The sequence below is a fragment of the Ixodes scapularis genome, unplaced genomic scaffold (genome assembly GCF_016920785.2).
Source record: "Ixodes scapularis isolate PalLabHiFi unplaced genomic scaffold, ASM1692078v2 PGA_scaffold7__128_contigs__length_106722199, whole genome shotgun sequence".
NCBI lineage: Eukaryota > Metazoa > Arthropoda > Arachnida > Ixodida > Ixodidae > Ixodes > Ixodes scapularis.
This window is the reverse complement of record NW_024609882.1, coordinates 70,251,052-70,266,016: the sequence shown is the minus strand read 5'-3', so window position 1 is coordinate 70,266,016 and position 14,965 is coordinate 70,251,052.

Here is a 14,965-nt window from a genome sequence, read left to right as displayed (position 1 = left end):
TCTTTTTGTCAGTGTGTGTGATTCCGCATTTTCTTCAATACAGTATATAGAAAGATCGTGATATGCGCAATGTTTCGAGTGCCGTGAATTATCCCGCTCCCGTTTAGATCCACTTTAGCTCCGTTGTACTGAGACGCACGGCAGATGTCGACATATCTTCCGTAAGAAGCGGGGAAATTGTTGTTTTTCGTGCGAAATGGCATAACATGGCATTGGTGCCATTTACTGTTACAGCGTTATTGCCTTATTGATCAACCTACCTTTCTATTTGTTACCTGTGTGACAAAAATATCGTGCTACAATGTCCCAGCCTCGTCTATGTACAGGAGTATTTATTTAGAATATTCAGTATGTGCCTATGTCTCGACTGCTTTAATCGAGTAACCTGACATACATTTGTTCCTGACACCTGACATACGATTGTTCCTTAGGAGGTGGGCCGCCCCCCACACCCATGAGCGCAGTTTCTGTGCTTGTGGGGGCAGTAGCAGGGCACGTGGCCACCCGCCTTGACAACGACAACGACTCCGACGGAACGACCTACCTGCCCCCTGTCCGGAAGAAAGCCAGTGGTGCGGCTGCTGGAGGGCATGTTTGGCTGCGACCCAGAGTACGAGTATGCAGGTACAGTGTTGAGACACATCGATCTGCACCTTAGGCCATTTCTAGGTGGTGTGTAATGGAAAAAAATAAATAAAGGGACTCGGTATTCCAGAGCGGTGAAGATAAGAAAGAAGATATTGACAGTCGTAAGAAAAGGAAGTAAGAAATAAAACGGTGTAGCACTATAAACAAAGTTCAGTTCGGCAAATCCGCTTACGGCACGGTGTTGCACGTCGGCATTGGCATGGAGTTAGTCCTGTCCCGGAAATGCTTGGCAGGCTCGCTTTGCGCACGCGGGTGTTTCCAAGCAAGCTTGGTTAATAACCCCATGGGCCTGGATTCGTCCGTCCGTGCTCTTCCTTGGCTGCCAGGACCACCGCTGTCGAGCCGGGTACCGTGCTGTGCCCGCCCTTTTTTCACGTACCACAAGTCTGTGACATCTACCTTTCATCATGTCTTCGTTTTTCATTATATCGATCTCTTGCTTTTGCCTTGCTGTCTTCGTCTTCTAGTAACTCACATCTTCACCACGTTCACTGCGTTTTCTTTCTCGTTTTTTGCTCAGTACAAATCACAGTTTTTATGTGTGTCGTTTTTATCATCCTTGGTTCCCCCACATCATCACAGTGTGCACCTCACAAGGGACTGGTAACAAAGAATCCTTTCTATAGCTTTGTAATAATGTTGCACAAATTAACCGACCACAATGGCGCCCAATCGTGGTATGCTACCCACTCGCAGGAATTTCAAAGGGCTTGGGTTTTTTTTTTCGGTAAGCCTTTTTTCTACTTCCCGTGTTTCCTACCGTCCCGTGCTTCGGTCACGTCCGTGTTTGTTGTAATCGTATGTTTTTGTCCGTTCGTTTTGTGACTGCGGCAATAGTTTTGCACGCTTGTGTTGGTTTCTGGGGGGGGGGGGGGGGGGGGGGGGCGGGCGTTGCTTTTTTTTGCTTGCAGCCATGCTCACACGGGAGCAGGAAGCTGCAGTGGCCGCAGCGGCACAAATGAACCTGCTCAAAAGGTCACGGAGATGTGCAGCTTTGTGATGCAGCGCATGGCCCTCACGCCTGGGCAGCAGGAGACCCCACCTCAAGAGCCCCGACCACTCTTGACTATACCAGTCTACATGGGGTACGACTTCGTTAAGTCCGTGGCAGACTTCCTGGGCGAGTTGCAGACGTACCACCTTGCCTCCGGTGCCTCGAAAGCCTTCATCATGGACCGCATTGTCCCGCTGGCGCTGCAAGCTAGCGCTAGAGGCTGGTTGGGGTTACAGGCCCCGTTCAAGAGCCTGGCGGACTTCCAGACAAGGCTTCGAGAAGAGTTCCTGCCTGCGGGCTACGCAACGCAGACTCTCCGAGAGCTTGAGGCAAGGACGCAGCACTTGGACGAAAGTCAGGACGGGTACTTTCGGGTCATGCAATAACTCTTCAAGAGGACGGACCCGAATACACAGGAGTCGGACAGAGTAGCTCGGCTCAGAAGACAGTGCCATCCAAGCTAGTTGATGAGGTGCTACCTCATCAACCGTACCTTTCAGACTGTTGAAGGGCTAGCCCGGGGCGCCTGCCTCATCGAGGAAGCTCTTCATGCTAAGCGGAACTACGTGCCGCCGCCACCAGCCAAGTACGCACTCAAACCAGCATGCCCCGAGGCCTCCACGCAAGTGGAGTGTCCGAACGAGACCTCTCTTCCCCACCACACGAACCGGGAGAGTTGGCGTGACATGCATGGCGTTCTCCCATGCGAGATAAGCAGATGTTTGACTAACTTTCATCGAGAGGTCCCTGGAAGTCACAGCAGGGCCCGTGAGGGTCTCGGGCGGGGGTCGCCACCTCAGGTGGGAGGTCGTTGCCCGTGCCCTATCGCAAGTTGGGGCCCAATGGAGATCACTACCCAAGCGAACCACCTTCATCAGTGTGCTCCTGCAAGTGCTGGGGAAACCTGGCACGCTGCGGTAAAAATCCCGCAGCCATGCAGCATTGATTCCCGCCGCAACGGAACAAGCCTTCCCCACAACAGCTAATCGCAAGCCTTGTAGATGCCCTCCCATAGTGGTTCTTTACCCGATCACTGAAGGCGGGCACCTCGGTGCGGGTGACCTAAGCAAGCAACTGTTGTCTGACTGCTGCTACGATGCGAGCAGTCCGGCCACCAACGAAACCAGTGTTCAAGAGTTCTCGACACTTCAAACAAAAGGTGGCATGAGACGGCGGCAAAGGCCTGGAACCAGAACAACCAGGGAAACTACCACGGCCGCCAACGTTGAAACCAGACAGCCACTGGCTAACAGCCGTTACAGTCCCGGGGAGCAGTGAGGCCGCGGCGCAGATTCCATCGGAATGTCGAATCCAGCCCAAGCCTATCATCATTGAACCGTGCATGACGATCACTTTGCTCGGTTTTCCTTTTGCCGCACTTTTGGATTCTAGGGCCGCTATATCACTTAGAGGCGATTTTGCTTTCGAACTGCGCATAGCAAAAAAGATAAATCTCCGGGAATGCGAAACGCTATTACAGCTAGCTTCTCTGACAGCCTCCGAGAGGCCCGAGAAAATCTAGACGTCGCTCGAGTGCAGCCGTCGTAACACTACAACCGGGAGCCTTAGAGCTGCCCTCTAAAAATGTAGCAGTTTAGAGGTTGAATGCATAAAGAGCGAGTTTTCGTCCTGCCTCAGATATGTCAATGCTTGTTGATGCTTTGAAAAGTAACAAATAGAAGTTCAAAAACTCAGGCTGACCTAGCGGTCTTAATACAATGCTTCAAAAGATTGAAGCAAATAGCCGCTGCGAGAAAAGGTTTCGAATGATCCCTGGATACACAAGCGCAATTCTGGTAGCTGAAGCACACTATGTGGCTCTTAAGTGGAACGTTATCTGCGCCATGTCCAATATTTTGTAGGAAGCAGCAATTAATTTGTATCTGTTCTACAAAAAACTGTGTCTTAGCGTCTGTAGGCACCATCGGGCTTAAATGAAAAGCAAAGAGTGATGGAACTTTGAGCCAACTAACGGCCCAGGTATAAGCGTCGGTTTCGCTTGGTGAGGTTTGAACACATCGCAGTAGGACGCACAAACTCGAAGCGCCCTACTCGGATTGTTTGAACCTCGTCAAGCTCTCCCCAAGCTTGGAAGCTGCGTCAATAGTGGGCTCGAAGTTCCGTCACTGTTAGCATTTCATTCAAACCCGAAAGTACCTCTGGGTACTGTGCACTGCGGAACTTTAGAAAAACAAAACGACAAGCAAGGCTACGTTCATCCTCTAGTTCATGACAAAATTAATTACCATAACTCTAGTTGCCAATATGCGTTCATGTAAAAGCTAAATTTTTACAATTAGTTTGATTACCTTCCGTGGAACTTAAAGTTTCATAAATAACACGACTGTAATATTTATAAAAATATAATACCGATTCCGACATATTTGCCATTGAAACGTATATGAATATCGTAAGTCACTGGCGCACACAGTGGCTTATGGTATTTAGCATTTCGAATTGTAGGTCTATGAGAATGTCTTGGCAGAAAAGAAGATTGCCCCCCCCCCCCTATATAAATATAAACCCTTGCACAGTCCTTTCTGGTTCTTCTTGTATATGCATCGTCACTAACAACGCGAATCACTTACTAGGTTATCTAAAAAAAATGTTTTTGCTCACTCCTATTTCTTTAAACTAACTTCGTACAAAATCCTAATCCGTACGAAACTTGAATATGCAGCCTCTATCTGAGAACCTGGACTCTCCCCTGCATATGCAAAACTGTTGCCTACATATGCAGTCAATTCCAAACCGTTCTGCTCGTTCTTTTTGTTTTTTTTCATTCAAACTATCGCTGCACAGCCAGTCTCACCTCTATAAAAGCACCTGTCTCATTGTCTAGCCTCTCTTCTCGCAGAAAAATTAAATTATTATGTTTATTCCAGAAGATTTATCGCTATAACCCGGCACTTTGTAGAACGTTATTCTTGGCAGATTCACAAGACGGATTTATCCGTGAACGGATTTATCACGTGATGACATTTCCCGGTTGGTCCGTCACTTAAGCGCACCCACATGAAGGACACGAGGAGCAAACGCCAGCCAGGACGGGCCGAACCTGATCGCCACCCCACAGTGCCGCGAAACTCCAACATCGCTGGGAGGCACCATTGCCCAAGAGAGAAATTGACGTTTGCTATCCCGATAAAGAGTCGTACACCGCTGTTACGCACGGACCACGTCCGAACGCTGTGATAGGCTTCGCCCGAAGTGCCACTACCTTTACCAACCAAGGTCTTGACAGTGACACAGGCATGATCCTGCTCGAGAAGGCTTCGGCGTAGAGCGATGGAGTCCTTGGCTCGCGGAGAAGCGTTTGGAAATGCCTTCACGCACCCCGCGCTCATACATAACACTTGAGTAAACCACAGCCACAAGAAAGGTCTTGCTCGGTGAAAGTATGATTCGACACGCTAGGATTACCGCCGCGTGCTAGAGAAGTTTTCACAGATGCTTCTTGACACTGACCCGGAGGAGTACGGGAACCTGCGTCGCGTCAGCCGGGCAAAGTTTTTGCCGCGTCTTTCACGCATTGGAACGAAGAACCGCACGACAAAATGAAACAGCGAACACGTAACACACAACGACGCGCCATTTTTGCTTTACTCATTCAAAAAAAAAAAAAAAAAAACATTGTACCGTTGCCAGGCTAAACCCTTTTCAAGTAAATCTCCCGCCAAAAATCCGCAAGCGAAAAGGCGCTCGACTTTATCAGTCTCACGTCCGTGGACGAGGCGCGGATCGCATGATTTGGTGACGTGGCGTTCACGAGGTACAGAGTCCGCGGACGAAAATCGCGATTCGGTCTATCATGTGTCTTACATTCGTCATGTCTTACATAACATCTCGCATCAATCGCCAATTGAAATTAGGCATAAACCATTGAGGCACCCCTATTTACAATTCAAGGCGTTGGATGACATCACTGTTTTAATAACGCCTAGTTCTCTCTCTCTCTTTGCAATTCTTCTTTTCTTCCCCAGATATTAATTGATTGGAACCGCCTTCTCGCATCCTTAGTCTCAATAACTGAGACAGCGCTAATTTTAAAACGGCAATTGCATTTTCTTTTAATAATGTGGGTTAGCGATGTCTCTACTGACATATTTCTTGCTTTATTCATTTATAATAATGTATTTTGCCTTGTTAGGGTTGTATTCTCGTATATTTGAATAACTAACTCAGTTTTCTCTGTAAAATCTTCGAGCCGTGAGAGAAAATAAGTAAATTTAAATGAAATAATAAACTCGCAGCCCAATACCGCGTTTTAATCATAAGTAGTGGTATTATATGTCGCAATATTTTCCTAAACCTCTTCTGTGGGACCAGTAGTTCCAGCAAGAGTTTAAACTTTATCGTCTTCTAGTACAGACATTAAAAAAAAAAAAAAAACGGATTAAGGTGAGGGGGGGGGATTCTCGTCTGACTCATTAGTTTGAGAAACAATTTTCCATGTCCTTATAGTACTAATTAAGCACGCAGCTCAATATTTCTCATCACGTCTCCGCGTGAAATCGAAGAGCTGGGAATGCATCGTGAAGCGATCCTTAATTAAACGCGGTTTGCTAATGAACCGTGCGTCTTTGATCTATATAAACCATTCCCCCCGCTTACGCTTTAAATAAAATGTCTGTCGCGAACCCATATTGTTTGTCAGCCATTTTTTTTTCTGTTAGTCCTTATCTTTGCGGTTTGTAGTTTCGACAGCTTATCTCTCCGGAGTAAGCCTCTCCTCGAGTAAGGTTGCTCAGTTCGTAAGTATGCCTGAAAAAAAAAAAAAAAGAGCAGAAGTCGTTATAGAACGGAAATCAAATGGGAACCCCAACTTTTCTCTTATCAGCATGGCGTCATACGTTTTTAATGCAACTTTATGTTAGTTTAATAAGTTCAACTAAAGTCAGGACTCAATCAGTTCATTTTGTTGTTTATATTAGAATCTGATTACACAAAGGCGTTTTTATTTTATCGAAAAAGGAAGGTGAGTCCGCAGACCTCATTATAAGAGTCTAGAAAAGTAAAACTAAAGAGAGAATATCACAGCCTTATAGTCAGCGGATGTGTCACACAGGTTTCGCGTGGACAACAAGTTTTGCCCAGACTTTTAACACATGTACTGAATTTGGATACAAAAAAGCAGAGTTCGAAAGAGGTGCCACATATTTTATAAAGGTGGGTGTGTTTGTTGTGTTAAAGGTGAGGGTGTTAAAGTGTGTTAAAAGTGAGGGTGTTTCATGTTAAGCTAAGCAGATTTTTTTTAGAGCACAGCTCTTATAGGCGCCCGTTAACGGCTAGAGCGGCGTCGCCGTCACCGTCGCCGTCGCCGTCGGCGTCGGCGTAACCGCGCGGTGCATTATGGGACGCGTGACGTCATTCTGGTGACGTCATCCTCATCCTCATCGTCATAATCACGATGACGTCACTAATGATGTCGTCAGTGATGTCATTGAGGGCGTCATCACGATGACGTCATACTCATTGTCAACGTCATCATCACGATGACGTCACTGATGACGTCATCAGTGACGTCATCGTGATGAGTTCATCGGACGTCATCCTCATCGTCATCATCCCGATGACGTCACCGATGACGGCATCGTCACGTGACCTCACAGGGGTCATTGACCCCTTGAGGTCACGTGACCCCGGTGACGTCAGGTGTTCCCGTGAGGTAATGTGACCGTCGTGAGGCGACGGCGACGCCACTAGGAGGGAGGAGTAGCAGACAGGATGAGGAGGTGAAGAGGAGGGTTATACCTTCCCCTCAGTACCCCTCCCTCCTCCTCCGCAAGAGCTGCGCTCTAATTCGGGGTTACAGGTAGTTGTAACGGCTTCCATTTTTTTAATGAGCCGTGAAATATAATGATGCTTGTATACAGGGGTGGCAAATCGTCACAATAAGACGAATAATTAGTTACGACTTGTTAATTTATTTTTAAATCGTCAACAATGAGCATGTTTCCATTTAGATATTTGCTGAGCGTCATTAAAATAAACTCAAGTCGCAACTGGGGCAATAGGCACAATACTAGTGGTGCAAAAACACCCGTATGATTAAAAACAAAACAAAAAATGTCGAGCGAGGGCGTCGGACGTGTGCCCATTTTCAGAACATAAAAACAAAAAAGAAAACAAAGTGCCCCCAAACAAACTTACGTACACCTAATTTAGTTGTTTATGACACTCCGCAAATTACTAATAGATTCTATATTCTCAGTTTTCATAATTACAGAGTGAATTAAAACATTTTTGATAATTTCCGTACTAATCATGACTATTATGTTCCTATATTAGCCCCCTAGCCATATAACTAACCTGTACTGGGAGCATCACTGTAGCTTTTATGGCTTTTTTTTTCAGTCCGCTAAGCTGAAGAGGAAGCAGCTTGAATACCCTATTATAAAATATTTTTTCCCGGAATCTAATTTTCCGTAAAAAATTATCTACTGGATTATGATACTCTTTCACCTCCAGTAAAGCCGGAATTTACTCGAATGTCGATAGATTTTTAATGGAGTGTCACCGAATTGTTTTGCCGAAATGTCACCGGAATTTTTACCGGAATGTCTTTTCCAGTAAAAAATCTATGTTGCTGAATTATGAGAGTCTTTTCACTTCCAGTAAAGCCGGAATGTACCGGAAGTCACCGGATTTGTCGCAATTCACTAAAACTTACCGTGTTTTTTTTTTGTTTTTCGGACGTTAACGGAAGACACTTAGGAAGAAGCCTCTGAAGCGTGGGTGGTGTATGTTAACCAGATGCTGTACGATTCGGTAACAATTAAAACGCGGTTAGTCCATATAGTCTGAAAGTTCCATGTCTTTATTTCACAGGGTCGAAACCAGCGAAACAATTTCAACAGATGTAGACAAAAGCAATAATACCAAATAGGAACAACCAAGTCCTTTGTCGCAAAGCATATCTTTCAAGGTACTCACAATGCCGCTGGGTAAATTCCTAGATGTACGGTAGTTCAACTAATAAAACGGAGCAGGTGCACCACACGGACACACACACACACACACTGTCAGTAGCACGTTTAGTGAAAACCACGAACGCTCACCAACATCCGCCGCTGTTGAGAATAAATCATGGGCACAGTCAATGTGTCGTCACTGAAAGCCGTCGCCGCGGGTGCACCTCGAAGACACGTACACACTATCACTAGCACGCTTAGCGAAAGCCACGAACGAACTGAAGGAACATACGCTGCCGTTGAGAAATAATGGGTACAGGTCTCGAGCGTTTTTTTAGCTCACTGGATGCTTCTGAAACCGGACGGATAGAGGCGTAAGAAACAGGTCACTGAAAGACTTTTTTTTTTTTTTATCTGCTCACCGGTTTTCTTCAAAAGAGCAAAAAGACCCCCTTTCATTTTCCCCAGGAACCCAACGCGAGAAAGAGAGGGTGCGTGGAGACTCGTCCATGGTGCGTTCTAGGCACCATAATTACACACACAGTCCCCGGTTCGTCTAGGCTTCCCCCTCCCCTCGCGTCGGTTTCCAATGAAGCTCGGTAAATGGGAAAACGAGTTACTCGTTTCCGGTAACATTTTCAGCAAAAACGTGTAGACTGGTGAACGAAAGTGGCTGCCGTTGACATTCCAGCAAAATCTGGAAACCCGCTGCCGGTGACGTTCCAGCGAAATCTGTTTGCCGGCAAATATTCCAGCAAAGACTGGTAGCCTACGCTGGTTTCGGGTGAAAACATGAAACTTGGCCAGCGTTCATCGGTCGTCACTGGACGTTTTTGCTGTACTTTTCAATAGTGCTAATGTATACTATAAGTAAAGCGTTGTTCCTCCTGTGCAATATATCTAGATTGTTTCTCACTCAAACACATTGAGAAATATATATAGTCGCTATGCGGAGGGCAAGTTCGTCTGCTTCTTGCGCAGGGGGTAGCGGTGACGTCAGAACGCCGAGCCCTGATTGGCTGATCGCGACCCCCCCTATGTGAGCGTCGTCTGCTCCTTTGCAACGTCGTCTGCTCGCAACGTCGTCTGCGTCTGTCTTACCTTTCCTGCGACTTTCGGAAGTGCAGAGGCCAGATTCACGAAACGATCTTACGCTAAAAATGTGCGTAAGACATAACTTAAGAACAAATTCGTATTCACGAAACGAAATTTTCGTAAGTTTTGCGCAGGTTACGACGAAATCCTACGACAGTTCCGAAGCTGTCTTAGCACGTCTTACGATCAAATCAGCATGGCCGACAGCGTCGCGGTCGCGACGACCCACGGACGTTTATTTTTCTACGTACGCTTCTCACGCGTCCCGACTTCAAGCAGCAAGAAAAAAAGTAAAAAGTACTTGAAACAGACCACGACGAACAAGAATGCTGGATCCACAAACACCCGGGAAAAGCTCCAACGGCCAAGATTCCACCGAACGCGACCAGGCGAGCACGGCAGTTAGGCCTAGCAGGCACTCCGCGACTCGGCGACCGCCTGCCCACGACCGGCTGGCGTGCTGAATGGAATATGCCCGCGCGACCCTTGTGAACTCTTCCCGTATTATGCTTTGATCGCTGACCTCAGTTTTAGATTAAGAGTTCAATTTCTTCCTCTTGTTATCTCCTTGTTTCCCGAGGCAACGGTGACTCTCGCCGCTGAAAAAGCGGTGAATCTCCGACAGACGCAGGAAAGGTAAAGCAGCCATCGCTTTGACTAGCAGACGTAAAGCAGACGACGTTAACTGCGCCAACCCGCCGACGCCATTAAAGAATGAGAGGTCTCGCCACACACGAAAGGAGAGAAAAAGTATTTGGGAGGGAACTCGCGGACACTAGCCACCCTCACTCTCGGTTATTAGCAAACAAACCTCGGCGCCTCGGGACACCTCGCCAGTGAGTCCTTTGACTTCCCCCCTTGATGCGCGTCTGCTAGTTTTTAGACAAAAACAACGTACTGCTCGAGTTATTTCGTCTGCCCTCTCTGAAAGGCGAAGTCGAGCTCGCTCGTAAAGACCTGCACTTCCGAAAGTCGCACGAAAGGTAAGACAGACGCAGACGACGTTGCAAAGGAGCAGACGACGCTGAGATAGGGGGTCGCGATCAGCCAATCAGGGCTCGGCGTTCTGACGTCACCACTACTTCCTTTCTCATGCGCAGAAGACGAAAATGAGCCCACTTGCGAGGCGTATAAGCCTTCTATGAACTACGTCACAGATTAAATGGTTCACGCTGCCGGTAATTACATTCACAATGCAATGCACCGCAACAAAGATTACTGGACATTTCATTTAACCCAGCGCTAACAAAATATGCGACTATTGGCCATACACGTCCCAGTACCACTCTGAAAGCTCACGTGCCACATACACGGCATTCAAGCGATATCTTTATCGTGATAGAGCTTATCCCCCTGGTTCAGAGTTATGTATAGAGAGAGTTTGGTAAATGGCAGGCGCTGGCAGAGCCAGGGCGTGCACCAGACGCAGAAATAGGGCTTGATGTGCTCTCTTGGCCAACCAGAAGCCAAAAAGAAAGAAAAACTATGGGTGGTAGCGAGGAACAGTTTTAATCATAGGTATCTGGTTTTAATAAGCGCGCAAGAGTTAAATGTAGTAACATTTCCGGGTTGAAGACAGGGTGCACGTGATGTTTCGATTATGGTCATGCAGAAGGATGTAAGAAACGAATGTGCCGCTGGGACGGCAAATTCCCAGCCCTCGGCGCCTGGCGTACTTCGTATGTCGATCGTCTCGCTAGTTGCACTCTTCTACAATGATCTTGGATTACCGTGATTGAAACATCACGTGCACCATATTTTCAGTCACCGAGGGTTACTCCTACGCACTTATTAATTACGTTTCTTGCGACCACCGCCAAGGTGTTATCCCGGCTCCCGTTTGGCCAGATTCGAATTTGAAAAGGCGCTCTGGAATACGCCCAGCCCGCTTTCAGCCCATGGCGCCGGCCTCATTTGTCTCCTACATTTCCCAATGAATGGTCAAACCCTCTGCACATACGGCTCTGCCCTGGCTGGTTGCCTTGCAAAACTCGACGCCTAGGGTGGTGCCCATATAGATGTTTGCAAGTACCGCCTCTGGGTGCCGGCCATACTGCTGCTGGTGTGCGTAGATCGTCTGATAGTCAGGCCTTTCTGAGTCCCCGGGTATGCGTCAGCGATGCGTGACTATCAGACAGTCTACTCACACGATCCGTAAGATAGCGGCGCCCAGATGCCGTGCTTGCAAACGTCTACACTTCGTTTCAACTGTAGTCCAGACGCAGCCGGCATTGCGACAACATGGGATCGAAGAAGCCACGTCAAAAGTGGCTGGGTCTTTCTTGTCATAATTAGTTCAGCGATGATGAAACACGCAGAGAAAAATGACGAACACCATGGTGGGCGCGCTATGACGCTGCCTGGTTGGTCCCATCAGCTCGTATTGTCTGCTGCGTCTGTTCCTATATGGTAAAACGAAGTATAAAGTCTTTAAATGTGGCAGATTAAAAAAAATAAACGAACCGAATCACGGTTTTCAGTCCGCGGACCTTGCATATCACGTGAACAGCACGCCAACGATTCCGGCGATTCCCCGCTTCCTTTGGGACTCGTTGACTAAAATAGCCAAGCACTTTTTCACTCGCAGACTTTTAATGCGAAAGCATTAACAGGCACAACAATTTTCTTATTTCTATAGGTCTCAACATATCAAATGTCTCATGGAGCGAGCTGTACGTCATCAGTTTGAAGCGCGAAAACGGCTCCTAGTTTTGGTCGCGATCCCAATAGGAGCGATTCGTCTTTTGTTTCATTGGCTGGCGCACGTCGACGGTGCTCCCATTGGTTGCTGCGACATGGCCTCCGAGATCCCGAAGCGCGCGCGCGTTAGCACGCAGCAGACGACAAAGGGAGCGGACGAGCGGCTTGCATGCTTTCGCATTCAAAACTCGGAAGAAATGCTTAAGTGTACCTCGAGTTTTTTTATTTTTTTTTATTTAGTGGGGTTGACTGAAGGAGCGTTTAATGTGGCAATAGAGAACGATTTTTGTTCTCGGTAGAGCGAATTAGTGATAGCGTCCCTATCGTATGCCCCAGATAAATTTTCGCTATCTTGATTATGGAACTGGAATTATGTTTCTGGACACCTGAAACCCAGATACCAGACAAAATATTTTTTTTTTAAACATGAAATACAGGCAGAATCCAGATATATTTCCAGTTCCATAGTGCAGATAGCGAAGAGTTATACTGAGTTTTTCGTTACGGGTGTAATTGTGCACTATACGTTCGCTGGTTTCTTGAGTCGTGCAGGATCGTTTCCCGGCTGACGCGCCGCATGCTCCTGTACTCCTCCCGGTCTGTGTCAAGAACTTTTTGTCTAAACTGGCTAGCATGCCGCAATCTTTTTCGCACGTCAGTGCTGCCTTTGAACCAGCAACATTTTTTTTTCGCATCTGTGGTGTACGTGGTGCACGCGGTGTTGTGTGCGAGCGCGCGGTGCTACAAGGCATCTCCTAATGGGCTTTTGCAAGCCCAGGACTTTGTTGCTTCTACACGGAAGCATCCTCGAGTAGGACAAGGTTAGTAATGCCAGTGAACTTGCCGCTAACCCTCTCACGGTGCTTTGTCTCGCTCGATACGTAAGAGCCGTACACAGAATTGTATTTTGTGGTAATGCCGCGATTGTAGCGCCAAAGGTCGCTTTCGTGCTTGGACAGCGGTAAATGTACGATATTCGCAAAATTGAATGGTTATTTACTGCACCTTCGTGAAGAAACCTTTCTGGTGCCAAGAATGTTCTACACGATTAGCAACGACAAAAAAGTCATCAACGCCTTCCTTGAGCATTTCTAATGGCATGGGAGGCCTGCAGTGTCCATAACGCATAACGCTCGACAAAGACGCTGTTCTAACGATCTACCAAGTTCCACTTGTAGCAGAGGCGCTACCAAAACCCCTGCCGGAGAAGCTCCAAGACGTGGAAGCCAGAAGAATCATAAAAGAATTTGACTAACCTAAGGACTTGGTGAGTTCCCTTGTCATTAGGCCTGTTTGGTTCGCCTGAACTGGCTGAACAGGTTCTGCAGTGCAGGAACTGGCGCATTAGATTTAACGGACTGTTGCAAGGGCGCTGCACTGTCGGGTTTGGTTCATCCCAGTTCTGAACGAGCTCAGACCCAGTTCCTTAAAATTTTGCACCGGCTCCAGAGTCAGTTCAGCATCCGTGCAGAAGCAGACGACGAGAGCAGACAGCGCTGCTCGTTCGTCTCTGTTAGCGGTGCCATTTCTCGGAACACTTGCTCAAACATCTGCGGTGTCTGACACTAAGGCAGAGACGGGGGTGGCCTTTTTTCTTATTTCTAAAATATTATGCCAGTTGTGGACGCGAAATCCAGATCCTAACCGAGGGTGAAAATTTGCTCGATTATAATATTCTGAAAACGTTCTACGCACCTACTCGCGCAGATCTGTCTACCAGGGTTAAGCGTTGAGCTTAACAGAGGCTCAGGTAAATTATTTATTTTCGATGCTACGCAGTACCTTTGTTCATATTGTTATTAAAAGACATAAGAAAGTATCATGTTCATGATAGCCTCCAGCTTCAGTAGCTCTTGGATGTAGACTAAGACTCACAATCCTGATACATCGCAGACGTCTGATATTTAGTACATTGGCACTCGCATGCCCCGTAGCTCCGCATAATACTGCATGGTTTGCCCGCTATATCTGTGACCGCCCACAAACGTTCCGGAAGAAAAAAAAAGCCGAGAATCGGCACTGGCTTGGCACTTCCACGTGGATCTTTCATGAGAATCAAAATAAACGCTTTAACTTGACGTCAAAGTTACGGCCGAGAAATGTTTTGGTCGAGACGATTCCATCAGGCTTTCGTCTTTGAAGTGATCGCTACCGCGCCCTGCCACTAGTAACTCCCGACGAGAAATTATCCTGATGCTCCGAACCTATCATCAAAATGCGAAACTAAAAGAAACTTGAATGAACCTACTATATCTAAAGAAATGTGAAGGACACGAACCCTTATGGAAACGATAAGAAGCGGGCGCCCTTTAGACAGAACCACATTGCGCGCAGAGGACATTTTCAGTACACTCGTTTAAAGGATCATTCACGGAAAAGATTTCTTTCATCTAGTTTAAATATAAAGAAGCGCGAATGGTTTCATCAGACCACGAGGAATTCAATGTAGCACACAGCTTGGCGTGGAGAAAAAAGAGCCAAATGATGTAGACGACAACCTGCGCTTCTGCCCCGTAATCCAATCAGGGCTCCAGTACTAGCGCGGTGGCTCCCCTGGTGCTGCGCCGCCGGTGCACGACTCCTGCACTTCTGCGAAATAGGAGTGAACTAGCTC